A 27514-nucleotide genomic window follows, 5' to 3' on the forward strand; every position below is an offset into this window, starting at 1 on the left:
TCTGCCAGGGGTTCTGATGTATGTGCTTCTTTTTGTTGCCATTAGTCTTGTGGATAGTGTTCATTGCCCACTATAGCCTCACCCTTACTAAAGGCATACATTTAGTCACTTACCACTCTGATTCCCTAGGATCCAGTCTATACATTGACTCTAATGCTGAAAAAAAAATCAGAATTTCTACAGATGAGCTTTCAGTGCACATTTTGTTGTTGTTGTTTTGTTTTCTAGACCAAAGATTCTTAAGTGATTCAAATTGATAGTCAAGGTTAAGAACAAATGGCTAAGTGTTTTTCCACATTCAGTGAACATTCTGAATGAATGACAATAAACAGCATATTTCCAATAAGTCAGTACTTCGGTTAGGGCTCATTCCTCATTGTTTTAATTTATCCGTATCACATCATCCTTCATATAAAAAGCTATATCTTTCCCAGTAAAATGACAACAGAAGACTAAACCAATGAACAACCCATTCCTAAAATGACAGGACCAAACTACCGCCCATGTATATTTGACTCTGAATGTAAATGGCTTAAGCTCAATCAAACATCATAGATTAGTGGACTGGATTGAAAAACAAAACCCATATGTTTATTGTCGGGAGGAGACACACTTCAACAAAGATCAGCAAAAACTATATCGCATGGGTTTTGTTGTTTTCTGTTGGTTTCATCTCCTCAAAACACTGTCTTGGATACCATAAAGGCAGAGGTTAAAGATGCAGAGGCTAGATAAACCGACAGTAAGTAGTAGGATTCAGCTAGTCTTTTGAGATCTTTTCAGTGCACATGGATTCCCTGGTGTACATTTTCATCTTTCTTTCCCTCAGGGGCACTATTTGCGGTGTCCATCACATTAGCTAGCATGCCTTTGGCATCCAAAGACTCAAATTGTTCGCTGCAGGAAGCACAACTTTCCACATATCCTGCACCTAAATTGGGTTCTGCATATTCTCTGAGGATTCCTTCTTCAGGGATAATTGTTGAATATACCCTCAGAAGTCATAAAAAAGAAAAAAGAAAAAAGAAGGAAAAAAAAAACTTTTTTCTTGTCTCTGTAAAGCTGAGTTTTGGCATTTAAGCCTCGTTCCCTCCTAAAAGTGGAAAATGTAATTATTTTTCTTCCTTCTTTTTTGTAATAAATTATAACTACTGTATTGGAGATGCTATCATTCTTTGAAGATAAAACTCTTCTTTTCAGACAGCACAATGGTTTCCAAGGCAACCCAAATAACTCACTTCAACCAAGTTCTTCTTTCTCACTGGGAGAAAGTTTTTAAACAGTTGCTATCACACCTAGGGAAAATGAAATGTAATATAATATTGCTCTTCTCTATATCAACTTGTGTTGATTGCCCGAAAAGGAGCAGTTGGAAAAAAAAATTAAAGTATTTTGAAGTGAAAAGAATTTTAACAGTCCAATTAGAGACAGAAATATTGCTATACCCTTGCTTTGTACCTGGTAATCAGTCTGTGAACAATGACAGCCTGAGCATGGAAAGAAGTAACTAACAAAGGCTGACAAGGGTAAGGGGTTGAGCAAGAATTACTGGAAAACAGGCAGTAAACCACCTGGAATTGCATCAATAAATGCAAGGAATAAACTGAGTTTTTAAAACTGCCTTCAGCCAATGTCTGTATTTCTGTGTGTTGGGCTCAGGTTTCAGGAATGCCCTATTTCTATTCTGAAACGCAGCTTCTTGGGTGATGTAAATGCTATATAAACAGTTGTAAGAGCTGAATTGTTATAATTCTTTGGATTGTTAAATGCTTTCATCTACGTCCTCCATAAGGAAGCTAATGAGTAAAGGAGAAGATACGCTTATTTGTTCTTATTCATCACCAAATCCATCGTAGGAGTACCCATAATAAAATAAACACCAGCAAGAGACGAGCATACAGATTTATGTAATATAAGTTGCATGTGACAACATTTATACATATAGCTATAATTCAAATTTCATTAAGAGCAATTAGAGAAAGAACTTGAGTTGCATAGAATTATTCAGTGTCCCCAGTCATTTGCTGTGCATACACCATTTTTCACAGACAAATCTCATCTGATTGCACATATTCCTTTTCCTGAACCTCAGATTTCACTTCCATAACAGCATTCAAAATCCTACTTTACTTTATGTAGCTAACATACTATGTTGTCCCTAGATAGATATTTACGACATTTTTTTAGGATTTATTAATGTTTAATGGAAAATTAGATTTAGAATGAAGGAGAGGCAGACAGAAAGCTCTTCTATCCACTGATCCACTCCCCAAGTAGCCTCAACAGCCAGAGCTGAGCTGATCTGTGAAACCAGGAGCCAGGAGCCTTTTTTGGGTCTCCCAAATGGATACAGGGTTCCAAGTTTTTGGGCTGTCATCACATGTTTTCCCAGGCATCAAGCAGGAAGCAGCCTGGAAATGAACAGGCATCCATATGGAATCTTAGGTGTGCAAGGCAAGGAGTTTAGTCACTAGGCTACCGCAACAGGTCTAAGACTTTTTTTAAATTAAACTATTATCATACCATAACACATATAGAAGTACAATGAGGGAACCACATCTGTTAATCAATGTATTATGTAGAGAATGTGGTGGATAAAGAAAGAGTGGTGGTTACTGCCTGCCAAAACCAAATGGTTTTAGGTAAACAAGAGACTTAGGGGGAAAGAGCTTGAGGATGGGAAAGATGAATATCTTCATTCTACCTCTTATTGAGAGGGGAGTACTTTGTCCGTCTTGATACTAGCACCACTTGACAGTGACTGCCATTGAGCATCTTTTACTAGGATAGTGGAAACATGGTCTGATAGATGTTCTGGACCCTGGAAAGAATGAATTATTTCAAGAACTGAATACCCCAAGGACCTATATAAACAAGAAGAAAAGTACCAAGAGGAGTGTGAGGTGACACAAATGTAGGTAGTCAGAAGGGCTATTAAAACCAGTTGTTTCACAAGAAAGATGTACATTTTTCACTTCTGGGTGTTGTGTCAGCTTGTGTGCAGCATTCTGAACAAGACTGCATTGGGCGAGTGGAAACCTGGCACCATTGCTTAAAAGGCTAATCTATCTGCAAGCACGGTCATCCCATATGGGTGCTAATCCATGTTCCGGTTGCTCCACTTCCCAACCAGGTGCTTGCTTATGGCATGGGAAAGCAGTGGAGGATGGCCTTGAACTCTGCAACCATATGGATGACCTGGTGGAAGCTCTAGTCTTCTTTCTTTGGATCAGCTCTGCTCCAATGGTTAAAGCCATTTGGAGAGTGGACCAACAGATGGAAGATCTTCTGTCTCTCCCTTTCTCTGTAAATTTGCCTTTCCAATAACAACAAATATACTTTTTTTTTTTAAAACTGGACTTATCCACATCAATCAGTTTGTTCTGAGAAATACCCAGATGGATCAGAAGATGAGGCTGCCATGGCGATGAGTCTAGAGGTAAATCAAGGCCATGCTGTCATGTATAGGTAATGTTAATAGTTTAATTGTCAATCTTGAAACGTGTTCCCCAGGAAGGTAGTTCACTGTAAAAACTGAACAACTGGAAATACTAATAAAATAGTACATTTCCTTGGAAAGAAAGATTCATATGGGAGCTAATAGTAAATACTGCATTTTATCTTGTGCTGTGACAAGACTTCAAAGAGCAAGAGCTTAGAACTGGAACCCTTGGGAAAATACCAGGTAGAATATTCACTTGCTTGATGGACTGGATCAATAGTTCTTGGGCTTTGCCATGTTGCTCCTTTTGGCAGCACTTCAGAAAAGCATTGGGTTTACTGAATATACAGAGAACTTCAAAAGGAAATTAGAGGGTTTTGTTTGTTTTGTTGTTATGAAACTTGAAATCTGTTCATATAGAAGGCATTGAGAAATTCACAGGAATTGTGTATTGTTATGAAAGAAGTGCAGTGGGTCCTTAGTTTAGAATGAAAACAAACAATCAAGAAGCTGTTTCAGAGAAGTGTTATTTGAAAGTGAAAAGTGAAAGTAAAAACAAAAGTGAAAGCTCATTCTAGGAGGGAACCCTGAGGTGGGGTGCCTCACTAAAGGTTAGATACCAGGCTGCAGGAATGCTGGATTTTTAACCCTTATCATGTTGCTCCACCAGACAAGGGTCCCTCTGGCTGATGCCCACCTGGGCAAACCTGCAAAAGATCTTTCCCATTGATGGTCACTAATTAGGAATTGGCTGATCAATTTCTGTGCTGCTCACTTCAAAGTTGTTTTCCTGGCCAGCTGGTGAGGGATAAATGGAGACTCCTCACACCCTCATGAGCCAGAGAAGAACAAATGGTGAGCTTTCCTTCAAGAGAGTGGGCTGGTTTCTCAGGTTTTAAACCACACGTTGAGTGCCAATACTCAAGGTATACACAAACATGCATCAGCGAAATGCTGTCACAAGCACAATGGATAGCTCTCACATTAGGAAAAATAAAATTCAGGATAGGGTTTAAAAGGTTTAGCCCTGAATAAATTTAATATTTAATTTCATTTTCAATTAGCTTTAGAAGTGTTGTGGGGAATTTCATGAAAAAAGAGAAACATAACTTTTAGTATCACACAAAAGAAAAAAATTTCATAGTGATAATTCCAATGTGAGAAGTAAGACTTAGAGGTTAAAGATCTTAAAGATGAAACTTCTTGCACAGTATTAGCAGGAGGAGCTTTGAGAGAAAGTTCAAAGAAAATGGTGAAAGTGGTGTCCTTTAAGCACAATTTTGATACAGAAAAAAAGAAAAAAAAACAACAAAAAAACCCAAAATAACGAAACAAACAAAACAAAAAACCCAATGACAAAAAAGAAATCCAGCAACTAACAATCACAGAACAGAATTCTAAATGCTACATACCTTACTCAAACAAAATCTCATTAGAAATTTGTGACTGGAAGACTCTTCTTCCATTCTCATGACACATTTAAATCATAAGCATTCTCTTCTAGCTTCCTCATGACAAAAAGGGATAGGGCTTGAGAATTTGATTTGGTCAGATATAGTTTGGGGAGGCAGGCCCTTTACATTCCCTCATAAAGATTTCCTTATGTCTTTGTTGTCTCTGTGTAAAAACTGGAAACTTAAGGAAGAGGGGTTTGCATTTCAATAGGGGCTATGACTGACTGCTCTGTTGTTAGTTTTTGTTTGCTTGTTTCTTTTATAATATGTGTTTTTATTTTTATTTGAAAGGCAGCTTTTTAGAAACAGAGAGAATGGATGCAATGGCCAAAGCAGAGCCAATATGAAGCTAGGAGCCAGGAAATTCTTCTGAGTCTCTCACATGGGTGCTGGGGTCCAAGGTATCAATCAATCCATTCTTTGTTGTGTTCCCAGGCCAAAAGACAGGAAGCTGGATTAACATTGGAGCAGACAGGACTCAAGCTTGGAGCCAGTTGGGATGCAGCCAATTGCATCTGAAGAATTGGTCTGATATGCCACCATGCAGACCTCATACCCAGTTGGCTTTTTTTTTTCCTTAAGATTTATTTATTTATTGGAAAGTCAGATATACAGAGAGGAGGTGAGATAGAGGGGAAGATATTCCGTCCAATGATTCACTCCCCAAGTGAGCGCAATGGCCGATGCTATGCCGATCCAAAGCCAGGATCCAGGAACTTCTTCCAGTTATCCCACATGGGTGCAAGGTCCCAAAGCCTTGGGCCATCCTTGACAGCTTTCTCTGGCCACAGACAGGGAGCTGGGTGGGAAGTGGAGCTTCTGGAATTAGAACCAGCACCCATATGGGATCTCGGTGCTTTCAAGGTGAGGACTTAAGCTGCTAGGCCACGCCGCTGGGCCCAACTCAGTTGGCTTTAATCCTGATTATAAAACTGGGCTCCAGGAGGAATTTGTCCTCCCAAAGAGTAATAGGGGAGGACCAAGATTCTATATTTTCAGAGGAAAACTTCACTCAGATGCATGACTTTGCAGAAGAATCCTTACAGTTTTTGAATTGTTTCCTTTCTCTTTTACTTTATCATTCAAGTTTTGATACCAGTCTCACTCCTGATTCTGAAGTTCTTCATCAAGAAGTGCAGCAATTAACGTATCCTTGTAGCTACAATTTAAATTTTGTTGACATGTTTTGTTGTGATTATTCATCAATAGCTCCTGGAATTGCTCTCATTTTCTCCCTTTGCTTCCCTTTCTTCAATGGAACTCTCATGGGAACTTAAAGTGTTCTAGTCAGTTTTACATACCTATGCGAGACAGTATGACTGTCCATATGACAGTTGCTTGTCAAAGAATTTGAGATAAGCCCTCCCGGAAGTTTCTGGGAAATTAGATGTTTCTTACCTTTAAATTTCCTTTTAAATATTCACTCAAGGAAAAGAAAGGAAACCTTGGCTCCCCTTTTTACCTATACCAAACTATGTGACAAATCAATCAAGTAAATAATTAAAAAAATGTAAAGTGGGTCTCATGTTTATCAACAATATAGCTTGTTATTTCCAATGAAGAATCTCATTGAATATAAATGAATTTAAGAAACTCTGTATTTTTTTCCAAAGTTGATATTATCCTTTAAGAAAAACTAGATGGTTTGTATTTCCTATTTGTATGCATAAATTGGTTTCTCATAATTATTTTAAGCATTATCTAGTTGTTGCAAGGAATTTCACATGTCAAGATAAAGGATACCTTGGTTCTTGTCTCACATAATAGATAAAGATGGAAACCTCCTGCACAGCAAAAAGAAAGATCCAATAAAATATAGTGGGAGTCATGTAATGTAAGCACAGTTTTAAGAGAAAACAAACAAAAACAAAGCAAAAAAAAAAATAAAATAGAACAACAGTTAACAATCACAGGGCAGGATTTCAACCCTGACTAGCTTACTCAGAACCAAAACGTACAGATGCTAAAATCTTGTACATGTGCAAATTCTTAGTTGGCCATCAGAGCTGGAGACCTTCCTTTGCTTGGTCTGTTCCCTAGTGTGGTGACTAGAACTTTGTAAAAACAGTTGAGTCAAGACCTTAAGTCAATGGATTCCTTCTGATAAAGGGAAAGCAAGGACATCTTGTATTTAGGGAAACAAACAGGAAAGTGGGTAGTACTCTTACATCATAGGGACTCGGTTTCAAATTTTCTCCAGGGACCAGAGACCACAATTATCCTTTCACAATTCTATTGAAGGATGGTTTTGGTGTCAACATTCCTCTTAAATTAGTGACAACACCATCATAATCATCTAATGTTAAAAACTTAAACATGTGACTACTGAGTTGTGATGAATATCTAAAACTCCAACCATGAAAGTAGTCCAATTCAATATATACAGTTAAAGTTCTATATCAAGAATTTTGAGTACCACACTCACTACAGGGAATTCCTACCTTCCTTTTATCCTTCCTGCTTTCAACTGTTGCCCTGGGAAGAGTCACCAAAAACAGGTTCACAATATTGTTGTCAAAGTTTGTTGTTAGACATTGTGACACATAATTAAAGGCTTCTAGATGGAACTGCAAATATGGGTGGGTAAAAAATTCAAAGATAATTTTGTCTTTCTTTCTTTCTTTTTGATTTTATTTTGATCATCTTTACATAGTTGATTAGGGCACAAATGGTCAAGGGCTACAGGAAAGTGGGTAAGACCATTGTTTCCACATTTTTGTTTGTTTGTTTGTTTGTTTGTTTTTGTATCTGGGTAAGCAGGGAGATAAAGGGAGAAGCCCCACCAAGTAGAGCAGACATTCATCTGAGAATTTCTGCATCATTTTGATTGCCTGTTTCATTGCTTTAGCTCTGTTTTTGCATCTTTGTCAGATATCTTTGGAACTTACCGACTTGAAAACTGGAAGAGATTTTTCAGTCTGTGACAACATCTTCCTTTGGGAATTTTGACTGCTTAGAGCAGATGTAAATAATCTGCCTGACACATTGTTAAAGCTAATGAGATAGCACTCTAGTTGCAGAGGATGAACTGGTATATGTGTTGGACAGGAGTAGATAAGTTAGAGTGCTTTAAACATAATAGAACTTTGCCACAGTTGTTTGACACAGTTGTTTACATGGATAGTCACACTCAGTTTTAGCTTTGCCTTACTTTGAAATACACCCTCATCTATTCTTTTATTTTTATTGTATAAATCGTATTTTTGATGCATTTTACATAATTGATTAGGGTGCGAAGGGACAAAGGCTTTAGGAAAGTGGGTGAGACCATTATTTTGACATTCTCTGCCCCTCTTCTATTCTTTTCACCACAAACTATCTGATATACTAATCCCCTACCCAAATTCCAGAACCCAAGGGAATAATGTGGGCATTAGAAAAGGCTGCTCTTTTCTTCTACTGTTATCGCAAAGTTTTTCACCTTCACCTTCTCTGCTTTCCTAGTCAAAGTCCATGTTTAGAGTTTTTCAGTCCCTAGAGCTTTTTCACCCATATTTCTAAGTTTTGTATTTCACCAAGAACTGTCAACATCTAGTAGAGCCAGTCTGAGTTACAATTCCAATCTTCTGCTAGTGAACAGTTGGGTTATTCTTGGATTATCATGCCTTGGGGTGTGTGTGTGTGTGTGTGTGTGTGTGTGTGTGTGTGTGTGTGTGTGTGTTTATGACACAGAGAGAATCATTTTCTGAGCAGTCTTCCTAGTCTGTGTCCAATTACAGTTTTTCCTATATTAAGTTCTCCAAAAATCCAGATGCAATGAATAGCCAGCATTTTCTGTGTCAATAGTATAACTTTTCTTGTCTGTCTATATTTCTCAATACATTGTATTTTGGAAGCAAGTAACTCAGTCATCTTCATATCCCTATTTTAACCACAACAAATGGCATATGGTAGAATTTCATAACTATTACTCTGGACAGGAGTAATGGCAGGCTAGATATAATGTATCTATATGGTTATCCCAGCCATGGCTGCTCTTATGCTATTTTTTGAATATCCCATAAGTATTAATTGACAACAGCGTCAGGAGGAAGCATTTGCATACTATAGGGATATGAAGTGATATCCAAACTCCCTTATCAAAGATGAAGAATGGGAGAAATCTTTCAACAAAGATAATAAAGCCTTGAGCTCAGTCAACTGCCATTCCTATAGAGATAGCTCAACAGCAACTTGAGGTAATAACAGAAGCAATACATTATATAGACATTATAGACTAGCCCAGTGAGTAAAAAAAAAAGGATAAAAGAATCATCTGATAACTTAAGTAATAACTATCCAGGATATATTAATCTCTACCTGGGAGAATAAATATCTCCCAAATGAAGCAGTAGAAATATTATTATACAAACATTGTCAGTTTTTAGGTGTTAGTACCTCCAAGCTATCTATTTTTCCATTACCATTTTATTCTCCAATCTGCAGGAGTCCTTGGATCATTAATTTGATGCCTTTTCCTGAAGCCTTTTTCTGCAGAGAAAACAGAGCATTCTGCTATTTTTTCTTGTATAATCACATATCTAAGCCAATCAATTAAACCCTTTTCTGGCAGAATTTTTATGGTCAATTAATAGTTTTGAGAATTTGTTAATACTATCATCAGTGACATAATTTTCCTAAGTGTTTATTTATTTGCAAGACAGAGGGACAGAAATGGGACAAAAGAGAGCAAGAGTTCATCTATGCTATTACTTTCTTTCTAAATTCCATACAAAATAGGTGTGTATTTCTGTGGCAGAAACTCAAGCACTTGAGTTATCATTTGTTGTTCCAGGTCTGTATGAGTGTTTTATCTGAGTCGCTGAATTCAGTTATAGCCTGTGTCCAGCCCTGACTATTGTGGATATATAGATTGTGGATTATCTGTCTCATAAATAAATAAGTAAAAATTCATAAGTAAAAAAATAAATGAAAATTTCCTTGATAATTATTTACCTCACATATTTAATATAATTCTAATAAGTGTCATTTGTTTTCATACATATATATGTGTATATATATATACATTTTAAATTTTATCAGATATAACTTTCCATGATACAGTTTTGCAGGTAATAGGATTCTTCCCTCCTCTTCCATTTCCTCTCTCCATTTTCCCGTCCTGCCATTTTCCCCCATGTTACCACAGTAGTATAGACCCTAAGTAACAATTACAAGTTTAACATTTTTACTATCTAAATGTGTCTTGGGTTTAGGCAAAGGTAGAAAATCTACTATCATGCTGTTAATATATACTTAAATGCTTTATTGGAAGTCCTATTTTTTATTTGGGAGTAGAGAGGTGCATTGCAATTTATCTTTGCTTCCTGGCATGCTAGTCTCCACTATACCATGCATCTATGAGAATTTATGTATATAACTGATTACCTAGAGCTATGTATTTCTTACATTTCATGGGGGATATCGTATATCAGGAGAAAACAGAAGTATCTCCTATTCACTGATTCACTCTCCAAATGTATGCAACAGCTAAGGCTGCACAGGTACTGTAGCCAGGAACAAAGAAATCAATAAAAGTTTCCTTTGTGTTTGCCAGGGAGCCAATCAAGTACAAGCCAGTATCACCTGCTTCTGAGGTACCCATAAGCCAGGAGTCTAAGTCAGAAGCATCTTAGTCAGATTGGAAACAGGTAATTTGAACTGGGGTGCCGGTGTTTCGCAGGGCTTCTTAACCGTTGAATCGGCTGTCTGCCTCCTGTAAGAATCATACAGTACTTAAGTGTTCTGTCAGGCTGTTTCCCTAAAGTATTGTGCAGATCTATAGCGGATCTGTATTTATTTCAGCAATGTTTAAATAGTCCCTTTCATTATTCTTAATGTTGTGGTATGATCCTTTTGAAGCTTTTATCAAAGTTAATATGTGATTTTGAATTAGCTTTATTAATAATGAGGTTAACCAAAAAAACATTTTCTGTGGATATGGTTGATTTATCTTAAACCATCAATACTTTTTTTAAAAATCTGGTTATAATTAATAACTTGCAATTTCTGAATCTTTCCTAATTACTTGCTATCATCAACCAGTCACTGAGGATATCTGATTCTATAGCACAACCATTTTCTAGTTTCTGATGTCTTTTGTGGATTTATAGCCTCAGAGCATATATTAGTCAGAAAGGATTTTGAGGGGAGAATGTGTCCCCTGTCAGATCTGGCACTTCGAGTGTGCCTCTCAATTCAGGCTCCAGGTTTTTCTTAAGCAATGAACCAAAACTCTCAACTTTATCCAATGACAGGATTGATGCTATTGCTGCTAATATTCCTTAGAGCCAGTTCTTTTTTTAACATCCACATGAAAATGTTAGATAGTATTTGAGGAAAATCTTTAATTCAAGATTTCACAAATTCAATGTGCAAGACTCTTTGGGAATTATTAACTCAATTTTGGGGGTGGATTTTTACATGCAATAGCCACACCTAATTTTTTGATATAAAATAACTGGTGGCGATGCCTTCATAATATTGTCTTTCCCTTTCCAATCCAGTCTACTAGGGATGAAACTTACGGAAGCTACTACTTCCATTTGACTCTGATTCCATGCACTTCTCCTCATTTTCCTGTTTTGTTTTCTGCTCCATTTTGCTCTGTCTCACTATCCTACCTCCTATCTCAGGCCTTCTTTTTTTCCTTTTTCCTTCCACCTTAGTACATGTATTGTTTGCTCTGGCTCCCTTTTGCATTTCAGAAACATATTCCTCCTCAATTCGTTCTTCATGGGGCTTGGTTACAAGAACAGCTATGTTTATATGTTTTTGTCAGGCTTTACTTATAGTTACTAAAAATTCACATGTACAAGACTGCTAGGCTAATTCAGTAGCACTCTGGTGAAGATGGTTTCCCTCGAATGTGCTCTGCACAATATTTGCTGCCAATTATGGTCACTTATATCCATCTGGAAGAGTTTCATGCTTTATTTGCTTGCTCCATTTGCTGTAGTATCAGCCATGTTCTAATCTCAGCACTTTGTCCTCTGCCTTCTTTGAAGCGGCTCAGTAGTGCAACTATTAAACCATTCAAAGGGATTAAGACATCCTGGAGGATTAAAAAGCATATTTAAAATGTTAATTACCTATAATTTCCTTACTGGTCCTTTCTTCCTGGTTTTTTTTTTTACTCTCCACTTTAAGCTAACCAAAATACAGAACATTTTAAGCATAATGGAAGCAATAGTAGTACACTGGAATTTTTATTGAATTAATCACCAAACAATATTTTAGCTAAATGCCTCACTTTGTAACTTTTACATCACAGTTCACTCTCATTGTCATATGAAATACTTGGCTTATGCAAAAACTTTTTTATGTTTACACATTCATAGTTTCCATTTTTTTTTCTCACAGATGAAGTAATCCGGAAGACACTAGAGATAGAGAAACCAAAGTTGAAAGTGTCACAATACAGATATGCATATACTGACAGCTTATAAATGGGAAACCCAAGACTGAATCATCTATCTTGTGAATCCAGCTCCATGCTGTTTCTGCCTGTCCAATAAGGAACAAAAAGATTTGATTTTGACTTTTAAAAGAATGACATTAGAAAAATGTCTCATTGTTCTTTTCTAATCCTCCAAGCACATTGCATACTGCATGCACAGGTGGAAACGCAATTAAATCAGATGTGATGACAGTCCAAAGACACTGATTCTTTCAAACCTGAAGCTAGTCGGAAGACACAAATCATGACAAACACAATAAGACAAACCAAATGTGAGTGAAATGTTTGCTTAAATTTTAGGTCTTCCACAGTACTGAGAGTGAAATGATACTTAGTGTCTTCAAATCCTATATCTATGATTGATTTCATTTTGGCTACATACTTTTCAATTTTGAAAATGATTAGAAGAAAAAAAAAACACATATGTACGATTATAGATCGTTTACGTGTTCCAAGTCCTGCATAAATAAATCAGAATGATCAAGTAATAAAAGCCTTTTTTCTCCAGCATCTATTTGAGTGGTAGCCTCAGCACTGTATGAAAAACCTAGCGTGGTGGTTGGGTCAGTTACTAACACCTGCCACTAACTTATTCATTTGGGATAATCCTTTAAATTCAGATATTATGATTAAGAGTTGTTACGTAGACCACACAAGAGGTGAACAACCTGAAGCTCAGAATTTTTAGGAGATTTGCTCACATTCATTATTTTGTTGCAATTACAAGTGGACTAAGAAGAGCACAGGACCTGTGGTCAAGTAAAGATCAGCATTTCATCTCTGTCTTTTGACAGCTATGTGGCTATGCATGTTTCTTGATCTGTCTGAGTGTCCATTTAGTTTACTTGTCTAGTCGATAGAAATACTGAATTTTGCTTACTATTTCTCAAGGCTGTGAAGATTATATAGGAGAATAACTCTGAAGATCTATGTTATCTTTGATAAATCTGTACTTGAATAACTTTTTCCATAATATTTGACCTCAAATGACAAATATTAACAGCCATAGAAAAAAAAGATTCCAAACCACAGAAATTGTCACATAATGTTAACAATAGGAGGATATAGCTTAAGACAAAATTAAAGCAATTCAAATGTATATATTTCTCCCTCAGGCTATAGTTAGTTTAAAGCATTAACGTGAGGTGAACTCAACCTCAGGGCTTGGGTGGTGGGACCTCTCAGCACCATACTGGTTGCTGGTGAGGGGGGATCTGAGCCTGGTTGTACTCAATGCTTGGGGCCCTAGCCCACCGCTGCCAAGTGATGTGCAAATCTGGGCTTACCTGGGCTCGAGAGTTTTCTCCCTTCACAGTAAGTTCTCTGTGAGGGGATCTTGGCAGCCTGGATCCCTGGCTCTTTTCAGCATCACCATCTTGGTGGGAGATGACAGGTGAGTTCCATCTCGGGGCTTGAATGGACAAATCTCTCAGCAGCATGGTGGTTGGTGGGGGGAACTAACTTAGGGTGGACTCAATACTTGGGACCTAACCCCAGCTACCACTGTCAGGCAGTGGACAAATATTCACCCATTGGCCACCCTGCAGCAAGCTCTGGGGTCTTGAGGGTATGGAATTTCTGTCTAGGGACATCCATAGATAAGGCCACCATACATGCAGGTGAGCAATGATTCCTGTGGGGCACCAATGACAGGGCCACTGTACTTGTAAGTGAGGGTACTAAGACAGTGTTTTGGAGGGAGAAATCGGAAGATCTGTATGGGTCAGACTCATACACAAGCCCAAATGGGAGTCCTGAGTCACATGGAACATTGCTGACCACCACATGCCAATCTATGCAAAAGCTAGGGCTGGGGGCTAACAGGTCTAGATCCCAGTGTCATACTGAATGTCAGAACAGGTCACATTAGGCAGATTCATGTCACTAACTAGCACACAAGAGAATCAGGCCCAGGGGTGCAGTTACCTGGGGTTACCTTGGCCCAAACCTGTAGAAATACAAGTCCTAATTGTTAGCTCAAGAGTTGGGGTGGTGATAAGCTGTGCTAGGTGTAATCATGGAACCTGCCACACTCATGGGTACAGGTTACAAGACTTGAGCAGGTCCAGGCCCTATCACCTGTATATTCATCCTATAACAGAGTGAGGGACAGGCTGGGCTGCAACATTCACCAGCTCATACAAGACCAAGATGGAGGGGCAGGCTATGAAAGTCAAGGACCTTGCACCCACTATCATGTGTAAGATCTGGGTCAGGGAGTGGGCCAAGTGGGGGAAACTGGAGAGCTCCCAAGCAGGTCATAGCTCCCGCTGGCAAGCACAGGTCCTGGGGGTCAGGCAAATTGGGCAAGGTACCTCCAACTGTTGGTAAATGTGTGGGTTGGTTTTGGAAGGGGGTGGATCAGCAGGACTGTACAAACCTCAGTTCACCAGCAAGTGTAGAAACCAGGCTGGAGCACAGGTCATGCTTGGCTAGGCTGTCACACCTACAAGTTTGCATTAGCCAGGGATGGGAGCAGACTGATCAGGGTCAGGTTCCAGTACCTACCAGTAAGAATTGGGACTGGGGGCAGGCCAGGTAAGGCCAGGCGATGGCATCCAAAGGCAAAGGTCAAGACAGGTGACTATGCCAAGCTCAGTCAGAGAAACTACTGGCAAACATAAGGTCTATGGCTAGAAACAGACCTGGTTGGGGAACAAACGGTATGTCTTGGCTAAGGCCAGATTTTGGACTGTTGTCTTCTCTGTACATGACTGCAGTCCCTCAATGCAAGTATGGACTGGGTCTGGGGTGCACCAGAGTGAGCTAGATTCCAGCACCAATTGGTGCTTGTGAAAACCAGGATAGGTGTAGGACAGGCTGGGCTAAGTTTCTGCCCCTGCTGAGCCATGTGTAAGCTGTGTTTGGGTGTGGACTAAGTTTGGCTGAGCTGTAACACACAACAGTAAAATCCAGAACAGGTTAAGGCCAATCAGAAAAGGCTAGTATTCATGCTAGGACAGGAGGTGTACTAAATAGAGGGCTTGCACATGGACCTACTGATGGGGTGAGATCTGGCACTGGGAACGTTTCCAATGGAAGAGCATGGGGAACTCCTCTGTCAGGACACAGTCACTGCAGATGAGAGTAAGAACCATGAGAGGGAGCATCCCAGATAAGACCAGGTAACAGTACCCACCTGTATACATTGGCCACAGGCCAGGGGCAAAATAGGCTGTGCCAGTCCATATTATGCGCTGGTGAATCTGAGCACCAGAATGGAGAGTGGGTTGGGCCCAATTGAGTTGCAACATAACCCAGTCCACATGAGGGCAGATGGGTTGGGCTAGGCTGTGGCCCCCACCAGTATGAGCTGGAATTGGAGGTGAGCTAGGTCCAGCCAGGCTGCAGCACCCACTGGCAAATGCCGAGGTGAGGCGTGCCATGCCAGACTGAGTTACAGCAGCGAACCAGTACACATGAGACCAAGGAGGGAGGGGCTGGATTGGTGTTTGGGAGGGGTGGGCTGTGAGGGGACTCCCCTGCTGGATCACACTGTCACTGAAGACCATGAGTTGGGAGTGGGACTAACCAGGCAGGGCAGGGCTACAATACCTGCTGGTCTCATGTGAGCTGGATCAGGAAAAAGCCAGGCTGGGTTGACTGTTCCTACTGGTGCATGCATAAGTCAGAGTGAGTGTGGGTTGACTGGGCTTTGCTGCAGCATCAGCAGGCAGATGCTGGCACTGGGGGAAAAGTTAACCTGCAGAGTCACCTGGAGAATGTTGAGTCCTGGGGTGGGACTGGGCCCAGTGTGGAAACAGCGGATGCCTTTCTGTTGGGTTACCACTCCAGCTAGTGAGCATGAAACCCAGTATTGGATAGGCATGGCTAGATAGAGTGACCCCCACCAGCATGTGCGTGGCTGGGTAGTGGGGTTGGATAATGGAGCTGGTTAGGATGAAATAAGCTTCAATACCCATTGACATGTATGAGAGCTGAATGGGATGCAGGACAGACTGAACCGGTCTGCTATAAACATTGGCAAGCACAGGAACCAGAGCAGGGGGCAAGCATAGTGTGGCTTATTGTGGGTCTCTCTGACTAGGCTGCAGTTCCCACTGGTGTATGTGAGGGTCAAGTGTATGATGGACAGGATTGAGATGGACTGCAACACATATTGTTTTGTATAGAAGACAGGGCTGGAGGCAGAACTGATCCAGCTATTGCAACCACCCATGTGTGCATAAGCTGATTGGCGTGATGGATTGTGCAAAACCCTGTTTTGTTAAGCACACATAAGAATCAGGTTTGGGATTACCTCAAATGAAATATCTTTGGGGATCTGCCTTCCCCCCAAGTGAATTGCTGGACTCAGAACTCAAACCATTGAGAGAATTGTGGGTTCCGTGGTCTGACCTTGGAGTTCAGGTGTCAGGAATTTGGCCTTCTCAGTGGCTTAGATGGAGCAATGGACAGTATATTCAGGAAGACATATAGTACACTATAATTTGCAGAGAACTCCTAGTACCACAACAGAGGACAGGATACAAAACAAATCAGTCAACTACCTCAGCAAAGTGTTGGCAGTCAATACCTGGGCAGAGACTCTAAGATGTCAGCCAGTGAGTTCTGGAGAAATTTCATCGTGCTTGGAGTTGCAAGATCGGCAGTAATTCAGAATTGTTGAATTATTGAAACCTCTTAAGCATGCTCCACATAAGGGACCCTGGGGTGGTAGCAGGTGGCTGTCCTCCATCCCAGGGTGTAGAGCCATTTGAGAGGCTGGGTGTGACTTATCTTCTTATCTCTCCCCTTCATCCCAGATACAGGAAGGAAAAAAAAGAATACAGTACCCACCTTCCTGTAGCCCTTAACCCTTTTCACTCTAATCAACTGTGTAAAAATTATCAAAATTTTTTTTTAAAAATTAACATGGCTAAGATTCTTCTATGAACAATATGAAAATTCAGGATTATGGGCCACATGACCAAATATTCTCATTGACATTCTCTGGCTTGGGGCCAGTATTCTGATTCTTCACTTAGTATTCAAGGTGAATCTTAGGAAGGTGATTTGAGGATCCCAGTGTGAAATATTGACCAAACCTTTCCCTTAAATGCAGCTTCTATCTCACTAGATAGATAAATTCCTTGGGAGAAACAACTACATTTCATTCTTAATTAGTTCCTGTAGGTTTGTGGAATATAGGTGCTTGACTGGATAAATGTTTTCTGCTGAAAAAAAAAAGAACAATTCCAGCACTGTGTTCATTAACTTTAGTGCTGAATAAGTGCTATTTACTACTTCTTTGTGTCTGTTTTAAGAGTCAAGATTCAGGTTCTGAATGAAGGTGAGAGGGTGATGAATCATTGTGTAATAACAGTTTGGCTTCAGTAATTCTCTCTATTCTACAAAGATATTCCATTTTTATCTAATCCAATTTTCACCCAGGGTAAATATTTTTCAGATATGTTTATAATCTTTACGGTAATGTACCTAGGTTCGGGCCAATATCCTCCAACCAAAAGAAATTTTGTCATCTTTGGTTGTAACCATAGGAAAGTAATTCTGTTTCCTCTTTTTTCCTTCCTTCATGGTAAGTGTAAGAACTAGAAATGAGGGTGTTATGGGTCAGATACTGAAGGAAAACAGGAAAAATGTGTCCACTAATGAAACGAAAAGTAGCCTACTTCTTGAAACCTTCAATAACAGAGCCATAACACTCAATTTAAAAAAATATTTCAAATGCTCAAGAAGGAAATAAATGTATCTTTACATAAAGTATTTGTGATTCTGCAGTGTATCATGATTTGCCAAATTTATACAAAATAAGCATTTAAAGTAAGACTATGCAATAGTATTGTGAAAAATAAAGAGTCTTAATTATTTCCTAGGGAATATAGATATTTTTGTACTTTGCACTCAAAGCTATTGGGAGAAACAAATAACACAAACATGCATAAAAATTGTCTGAAAAAATGCCTTCAGATTTGCAGATAATGAGTACTAATGAGTACACTACAAATCATTATTTATGTTCATAGAAAAATAGTGTTCCTTCAACTCTAAACTCAGTATGAGATCCTATAGAAATTCCAGGCTAAAAAACTGAATGGTAAACACTAGTTGGTCTACTGGTGACTGAAGAATTCCGAATGAGTTGTTGGAAGCCAGAACTGAAAGCCAAGTAGGGGCAATATGAAATTCCAAGACTGTTAACAACTATCAAGGAAATGGCTATGAATGTGGACGCTCAAAATGTGATGTAGGTAGCTGGTTTATTATTCATGAGCAGTGTACAATATAAGTCTTGTGTTAAAGGTTTTTTGAGTTGTGTTCCCATCATCATGAAAAATAGTGCCATCAGATTACCGCAGCTCTGAAAATTTATGGATGTACTTTTCCAAAATGTGAGAATGTTGCTTAGCAATGATATCAGAAAATCATTTGAAAATAGCCATTTGTGAGTTGGAAAACCTGCATGGTTTAAAATCAGGCAGAGTGTGTGAAAGGATTGAAGTTAATGTACAACATTTGAAAAAAACTGTGATTTAGCGCAATTGTCTCTAACTGTTCATATACAACCAGAAGTGGAATGACCATTAAGTTCTTTTTGTGTAAATCCAGGGCAAGGTATTTTATTTGCCTTCAGCAGTGCTTCTTATGCTTGAATGAGATCTACATTTACCTGAAGATCTGAACATCCATTTAGTTAGCCACCACTCCTTCCAGAAAAGAGAAATTATGATGCAATCCATTTTTTTTACTGAGTTGAGTCTTAAGAATTTGTTTTTCCATTGAGTACCAAGGTCATGCTGATGACATTGGCAAGAGAAAACATTTTGAGATCTGCTGGCTTGTAAGGAAGCCTTTATGGTTCTTTGTCTATCAACAGATCAGTTTTGTGTTAACATCTTTCAAGATTAGAGGGTGCTTTTCATGCCCTAACATTCTCTGGAATTGGCTTATAAAGTCCTAGAGGGCAAAAGCTGTGTTTGTTGTAACTGAGGTTCTGCCATCATGTGCTGGATAATTTTCAGCTGCTTTCCAATCCTTTTTTTTAAGGGGGATTTAAGAAAAAAGTTTTCTTTTCCTCCTATGTGGCAGTGCTCCGGGCATGAATAGATACTTTCAGATGTGTTGTTTATCTTGTACAAACTGCTTCGTTTACTCAGACAAGGGTAATAATTGCTTCACAGGACAAAATCTCTCCTAAGAGAAACCGTGGGAATTACGCAGATGTATTTCTGTGTGCGTGTATGTGAGCACGCAATATTTTTTTACTAGCTTTATTCTTTAAAATAGAAGCTGAAGCTTAAACTACCACAGTTCAAAATATTTGTTTGAATGTAAGTTATACTTTTTGTCTGTCTTGAAATTTTAAGAGACTCACCTAAGCTTTGTCAGTATCCTCAGCCTGACATTATATGACATTTATCATTTGACATGATCAAATTTCTGAGCTTATTTTAAATACTTAATGAAGTAGTTCACTTAAATCTCAAGTATATTAAAAATTTCTCATTTGCTGGGGATAACAGTTGTTGTCAAAATATTATATTCAAAAGAAGGGCTAAATATTGCTATTCTTCCTCCCAAAGTAAAGTTGAAATTGATGTCTTTGCAGGAAATTTAAGCAAGGGAGAGGACATAAATTGTCTGAAAATCTCTCTTCATTTGAAAAGTGGATGGATTAAGTGAGTAATGTGTAAGGGATTGCTAAGATCCTACTTTATGCAATTCTCGTGGCCAAAGCTAGTGCTATTCATTCTTTCTTGTTTTTAGGATTTAAGTGATAAAATAGAAAAAAAAAATTGAAAGTGGTCTTATATTAAATAATTTTTTAAATAATAAAGAATTGTAATGTACCATCCAAGCATTTAGACAACACAAATGTTCTTTCCGGATGGGAATATAGTTGTAGAAACATGAGGCGCAATTGTAGGTTGTGGAGCTAAGAGGATAAACTACAGCCTGGATGCCGGTATCTTACGGCAATGCCAGCTGAAGGCCTGGTTGCACTGACTCTGAGACTCTGATACTGCTTCCTGTCATGTGTGTGGGAAGGTAGTGGTATATGGCCCAAGTATATGGATCACTACCACCCATGTGGTAGACTGTGCAAATCATGAGCCAGGAATGAATTCAGCAAGAGAAAAAAAAAACTATTTTGAAGAAATGAAAACAAAAAACAAAATTTTCAAACACTTAGGATTTAGCAAAAACAGTATGGAAAGGGTTACTGAACTTAGGATTTTCATGCAGGCTGCCTTATATCAGAAAGAACATATGGTATTTGTCCTTTCAGGATTGACTTATTTCACTGAGCATAGTGGTCTCCAATTGAGATTATCTAGTTGTAAATGACATAATTTCATTTTTTATACTAGCTGAGTAATATTCTATGGAGTAGATATATCAGTTTCTTTAATAACTCTTCTTTGGATGGACGTCTGGGTTGTTTCTATGTTTTCGCTATTGTAGATTGTGCTGCTGCAAATACAGGATTGCAGATCCCCTTCTCATATACAGTTTACATTTCCTTGGAATATATTCCTTGGAGAGGCATAGCTAGGTCATATAGCAGGTTTTATTTGTAGTTTTCTAAGTGCTATCCATCTTAGAAAATATTTTGCAAAAATATATTAAAATTGCAGTAAATGGATTTTATGTATAAGTGTGCAAATGTGAAAGAGAAATGTGTCTAATAAAGTAAGTTTTCCTTATTTTAATTCATCAAACCATTGAGCTGACTCACTTGTTAACTTTATTTTTCTAGTAGGTTTTATTGTTTGGAGCTTTTTCCTGTTCACAATAAAATTGAATATTGAATAAAATTCAATATGTTCCTACCATAGCCATTTTCACTATTAAGAATTACCAAAAGGGTGATACATTATGACAGTAAATAAGCCTATCTTCACACATCATTATAATGCAAATAAAATTTATATTAGGGTTTAATTTTGGTGCTAAATATTCTGAGTTATGGACAAGCACTAAGTGCTACAGATCCATCACTCTAGCGTTACATAGAGCTGCACTGGCATAACAATTGTCTAGAATGTGCTTGCCCTTCCTTGGGTGTAACTACAAGTGCATCAACTCATCTTTCCTAACGATTTCATAGCAAATGTAGATTGTCTTTCACTGCTTTGAGGGTGAAGTTACATAATAAATTATTAGATTACTAATGGGACTGGGCAAGTAGAAGTCGCGAATTCTAAATTAAAAGACAAACTTCATTTTGTTACACATTTTGTCTACATCTGGTTTGTTGTTTTCAAAATTAGAGATGTTTTTAGAATTTTGTCTCATATGACTTCTGTAAGGATTAAGTGAAAAAATATATGTAAAGTGTTTGTATAATGAGTGGCACAAAATAAACATTCACATGTTAATTTAAATGCACATATATACTTAGCATCCAGTAAATTTTCTGTTTTATAATATATTGCCTGAAACTTAGCTTCTTATTTACCCCATGTTGGAATGAATACGTGTGTATAAATATTTCCCTGCCTCTCTCTCTATATATAAACACATATATGTACATGCATACATATATATACATTTATTTATTTATGAAAAATATAACATTCCCATCACTCTAATCTCCTAAAGAGGAAATTTGATAATGTATGCCTTCATGCTACATTGGTCTTCATGATAAATATATATATTTTTAAAGATTTACTTGTTTTTATTGTAAAGTCAGATATACAGAGAGGAGGAGAGACAGAGAGGAAGATTATCCTTCCAATGATTCCTAAGCAGCCACAACAGCCGGAGTTGCACTGATCTGAAGCCAGGAGCCTAGAGCTTGTTTCAGGCGAACCCACCCAGCTGTGGAGTCCCAAGGCTTCGGGCCGTCCTCCACTGCTTCCCAGGTCACAAGCAGGGAGCTGGATGAGAAGCTGGGCTGCCAGGATTAAAACTAGAGCCCAAATGGGATCCCAGCATGTTCAAGGCTACGCCAGGACGCTAGGCCCAAATAATGAGATCTTAACTACCTATAGCCCACACAACAGGCACAAGAATGATGTGCATTAAATGGGTAAATCTTAGAAACACTATGCAAAAATGAAATTAAAGCACAGTTTACTTTGGTAAGCATTTTTTTTTTTTATATAGTATGAATCAACTTCATACATTTCTGGGGAAGACTTGCAATGAAAAAATATGCTGAGCTTTCAAAGTTTTATTTCAAAATAAGTAGTTTAATTTCATTGTTCACACTTTGAAGCGTTGTCATATATGTCATACACACTGCAAAAGAAAACACTGGCATGTATAGAAGCAGGCATTTGGAGTGGATATTTATTTGGTTGCTTTCAGTTCTTACCAGAACACCTAGCTTCCCGTCCTCACTCCTAATTCCAGTATCCTGACAATACGCCCCCTAAGAGGCAGGAGGTGACGGCTTAAGTTACTTGGGTCCATGCTACCAATGCAGTAAACCTGGATTGGGTTCCTGGCTCGTAGGTTTGCCTGGCCCAGTCATGATTGTTGTATTTCAAAAGTGAAACCATTGCAATTTGTGTCTATACAGTTTTTTTATAAAGCAGATATGTCTAAAATCAGAAAAACTAACCATTATAAAAATAAAATTCCAGAGAAAGTGAAACAGTTCATAATGAGAAAAGGATGATTATTCAGAAAGAAAAGCTTAAATGAGAATAAGTTAAAGTATAAAGGATGGGCATGATAATTTAAAAAGCCTTTTATTCGTCAGTACAGAAACTGGAAGATCCTTCATCATACATAAATATGAATCTATTTTAAAATCAGTTACCTCCTCTGTTCCAATTACTGCTCCTTGGTTTATGGATTTTCTTGCCTGATTCCACTAATTTTGAATGACTCCTGAATTTTCAGTATCAGACTTTGGACATCTAGATTTTGTTTTATTCTAGAAATATTAAGTTTTATTCCATTAGCTGACACACATTCAGTTTGGTTCCTTTGAATCTAGATTTTTAAACTTTGCAAAGGTGTTCTAGAGGAGTCTTTATGCTATAGGAAAACTGGTGAGAGGAGTCTAGGACACAAGAATTAGAGCAGAAGTGAAATTTTATTTCAGTCAGAGGAGATAAGCTCTGATCTAGCTGCTGAGATCTTAAATCTAGGCATAATTTGTGAATTTTCAGCACGTCATCTCCCAGAAGCAAGTTATGAAGTATACATCAGCTAGCAGGGGGCAATCTTATTGGTGCCCTTTCAAAAACTGTGTCTGTCAAAATTTCATTCTTGCTCATGGGTGAGTATTTGTTACCAGGATTTTCCATCCTGTTCTGCTTAGTGGACTGGTAAGAAACAGCAGCTTACATGCTGGTAAGGGATTGTGGGATGGCACTCTTCCGGGTTGCTTTTAGTCCTGGGCTCCCTCATTTATGGTAGGAATATTTTGGTTCTATGTTTAAATTAGTGATTTCTGGGATCTTTACTCAATACCTTAGATGTTTGTCTTGATACTAAGTTTGTATGTGCATTGTGTGATTTATCACTGTGCATTTTCTTTTGAAGATCCTTTACATGATTATGTAAAAAATAATAGCAACTGTAGTAAGTGCCTTCTTTTCTCTTTTTATTGATTTTTAGTCATGTCCTGGCAGTGTATTTTTAAAAAAAAATATTTCTTTTTATTGGAAAATCAGGTTTACAGAAAGAAAAACAGGCAGAAATAAAGATGTTTTGTTCACTGGTTCACTTCACAAGTGGCCTCAACAGCCAGAGCTGACTTGATCACATCCAGACCCAGGAGTCTCTTCTGAATCTCCCACATAGGTGTGGGGTCCCAAGACTTTGGGTATTACTCCACTGCTCTCCCAGGCCACATGCAGGGAGCAAGATGGAGAGTGGAGCAACTGGGACTCGAACCAATGCCCATATGGGATCGTGGTGCATGCACAGGGAGGATTTAGCCACAAGGCTATTGTGCCAGGCCGGACAGTGGTTGTTGTCTAATTCCTGAAACATTTGTTTTATAGATTTTTGTCTAGATGTATAACTATTTATACCAAAAGTATTGGTCTGGTTCTTAGTGTCACATAATGGCCAAATGTGTTATTTATTCATTTCAGTTTTGAAAAGAAATTTGTTTGATCTGATATTTCAGTAGACATAGCTGTCTTTTCTAATCATTGGTGTACTAAATATCTGGATGTTTGTTTTAGAAACAAAATGTGAACTTTGGTCTCTACTTCACTTAATATCGAGAAAAAACAGATTAACATAAAAAATTAAAATCTTTAAGAAACATGTACACTTTGCAATGAAGCCAAGAATGCGTAGCTGAGGGGGGAAAAAAAAAACATTGATGACAGTTATTTAATGAACAAACATTCTGGGTCAACTTCTAATGAAGGTGGTTTTTTGGCCTAGTGTTTGACCAACATGTTCTAATTATAGCAAGCATCATTCTAAATCAATGTAGGAAAAATGGCCTCATCATTGCTATCTAAATTCAATCCAGTTCCTCATCTTCCACAGTTACTGTGTAGCCCTGAGGAAGAATCCCATTCAGTTACTGTAGCAAGAATCCCTCTCTTGTTATCTCCTATATTTTTTTTATTATCTATTCATTGGCACTCTAATACAGCTTCTTGACTAGAAATCTATAATTCCACAATTTCTTTGTACTCAAAGTTGAGTCCCATTTTTTACATTGTTGTGATAATCTTGACATCCATTAGGAAGCATATAAAGTGTTCCTTATTCTGTTAGTATTCATCAAAGTAATTTTCTCTTTTTTTATTGTTATTAACATTGTATTATGTGATACAGTTTTATAGGCACTGGGGATTCCCCCCGCCCCTCCCATACCCCTCCCCCATGGTGGATTCCTCCACCTTGATGCATAACCATCGTTCAAGTTCAGTTGAGATTCCTTCATTGCAAGCATATACCTAGCATAAAGTCCAGCGTCTTATTGTCCAGATAAGTTCAGTGGCCTCTTGGGGAGACCTTTTCTATTGTCTGAAGATAGGGCTAACAGAGTAAAGGTCCGGTCAGTTAAAAGCCCCAATAAAACCTCAGTATCAATATACAACATTATGGAATTAATTGACATAGTATTGGGTAAACAATATGTTAAAAATAATGCAAGTTCCATTCTTCAAAACATCTGGGTTGAGACAGTATCAATGACAGGTTCAAAAAATAACCAACAACCAAACAAAAATTACAAGTTAAATCAAGGCAAACATGTGGTATCTAACCTTTTGGGATTCGCTCATTTCCCTTAGCATTATAGTTTCCAGCTGGGCCCATTTAGCCACAAAGAACTGCATTTTGTTTTTTTTAATAGCTGAGTAGTATTCCATGGAGTAGATGAACCAAAGCTTTCTTATCCAATCTTCTGCTGATGGGCATTTCGGTTGCTTCCATGTTTTTGCAATTACTGATTGTGCTGCTATGAACATAGGGATGCATGTTGGTTTGTCGTAAAACAGGTGTTTTGGATATATTCCTAGGAGTGCTATTGCTGGGTCATATGGTATGCAGATTTTGAGTTGTTTGAGTGTTCTCCAGACTGATTTCTGTAATGGCTGCACCAATTTGCAGCTCCACCAGCAGTGGAGTAGGGTTCCCTTTTCCCCGCATCCTCGCCAGCAAGCGTCGTTGGTGTTCTTGTTTATGTGGGCCAATCTTACTGGTGTTAGGTGGTACCTCATCGATGTTTTAATTTGGATTTCCCTTATTGCCAGGGAGCTGGAACATTTTTTCATATGTTTGTTTGCCATTTGGACTTGTTCCTTTGTGAAATGTTTGCCCATTTCCCGTGCCCATTTCTTGAGTGGCTTGTTTGTTTTGGTTTTTTGGTTGTTTTGAAGTTCTTTGTATATCCTGGAAATTAGCCCCCTATCGCCTATATAATGTGCAAAGATCTTCTCCCACTCTGTGGGTTGCTTTTTTACTTTATTGATTGTTTCCCTTGCTGTACTGAAGCTTCTTAGTTTGATGAAAGTAATTTTCTCTTAATATAATTACAATTCTTTCAATGCCATTACTGCTTGTAGTTTTATATCTCATATAACTAGATTGTCAGAAACATTCTATTGCTAAACAAATTTGAGAAAATAATATCATCCACACTATCAGAAGAAATATTCTGAGAAACTTGCAGATAATGAACTTATTTTACATTGTAAACCTATATAACCAGCACATCTCATGTTTCTTTTCCTTTGGGGGTGGAGTAGAGATTGTTAACGTTAGGGGCCAGGATCAGTGTGTAGGCTAATCCTTTGACTGTAGTGCCATTTAAAGCCTGGGTGCTCCACTTTCAATCCAACTCCTTGCTTAGGGGCTGAGAAAGCAGCAGAGAATGACTTTAGTCCTTTGGCTCTGCCCTTGTGAGATAGACCCCAGAGAAGCCCTTGGTCACTGGTTTTGTATTGTCTTCGTTCTGGCTATTGCAGCCTTTTGGGAAGTGAACCGTCAGCTGGAAGATCTCTGTTTTTCCTTCTCTCTGAAACTCTGCCCTTCAATAAAGAATAAACAAATCTTTAAAAAACAATCTTATATAGTCACTTTCCTTTTCAGAAAGTAATAAATGCAATAAATGTACATTTTAGTCAGATGTAAAGTCTGTATTACAATATAAATCTTATTATGTCTACCTCACTCATCTTGTTTTAATTACTATTTTTACAACACAACACTCTTAGGTCATGTTAGTGTGTATCCTCTTATTGCAACACAGTTGACTTGAAGTTAGAAATAACAGATTAAATTCTTAAACATGATATTGTTCTTTCTGTGAAGATTGCAAATATTTTCAAAATGTCATTTGTTGAGTGAATCAAGCAATCTTCCCAACTGATTAAAATAGTAAATGACACTGACATTCTAATTGAACATTCTAGAATTTCAACATCAACTCTCAACTAAAAAAGAAAATGTAGACCAAGAATTCTTTCAAACTGTGACTGTAATAAAAAAAAAAAAAAGACAGCATGGGAAATGATGATGTTCAGATCAGAGGGGAATTGTAAACAGAGAACTCTCAATTTTATATATTCGTTTGTTAATTTTATAACCCTCTTCTCATTAAATATACTTCATTTCATTTTTGGTGCATCAGATTGGCTTTCTTTAGGGTCACTGCAGATAAGATGTACTTTGCTATTGCATTATTTACTCCTGTAGAGCCAGTATCAACTTTAAATTTGGTATGCTTTACAAAATTAACAGGTGTCCATTAGATTTCTCATCTACATGGAATTTTTATTC

At 38.1% G+C, this 27514-nt stretch overlaps 1 protein-coding gene across 1 annotated transcript in view; it reads left to right on the forward strand.

The window, feature by feature from the left end:
• The window catches only part of LUZP2 (leucine zipper protein 2), a 335801-nt gene that overhangs the window by 207715 nt on the left and 100572 nt on the right, over positions 1-27514 (forward strand). The gene's annotated exons all lie outside the window — the stretch shown is intronic.

This window comes from Ochotona curzoniae, unplaced genomic scaffold, assembly GCF_017591425.1.
Source record: "Ochotona curzoniae isolate NIBS_2020 unplaced genomic scaffold, NIBS_Ocur_1.0 contig_3432, whole genome shotgun sequence".
Classification (NCBI taxonomy): Eukaryota; Metazoa; Chordata; class Mammalia; order Lagomorpha; family Ochotonidae; genus Ochotona; species Ochotona curzoniae.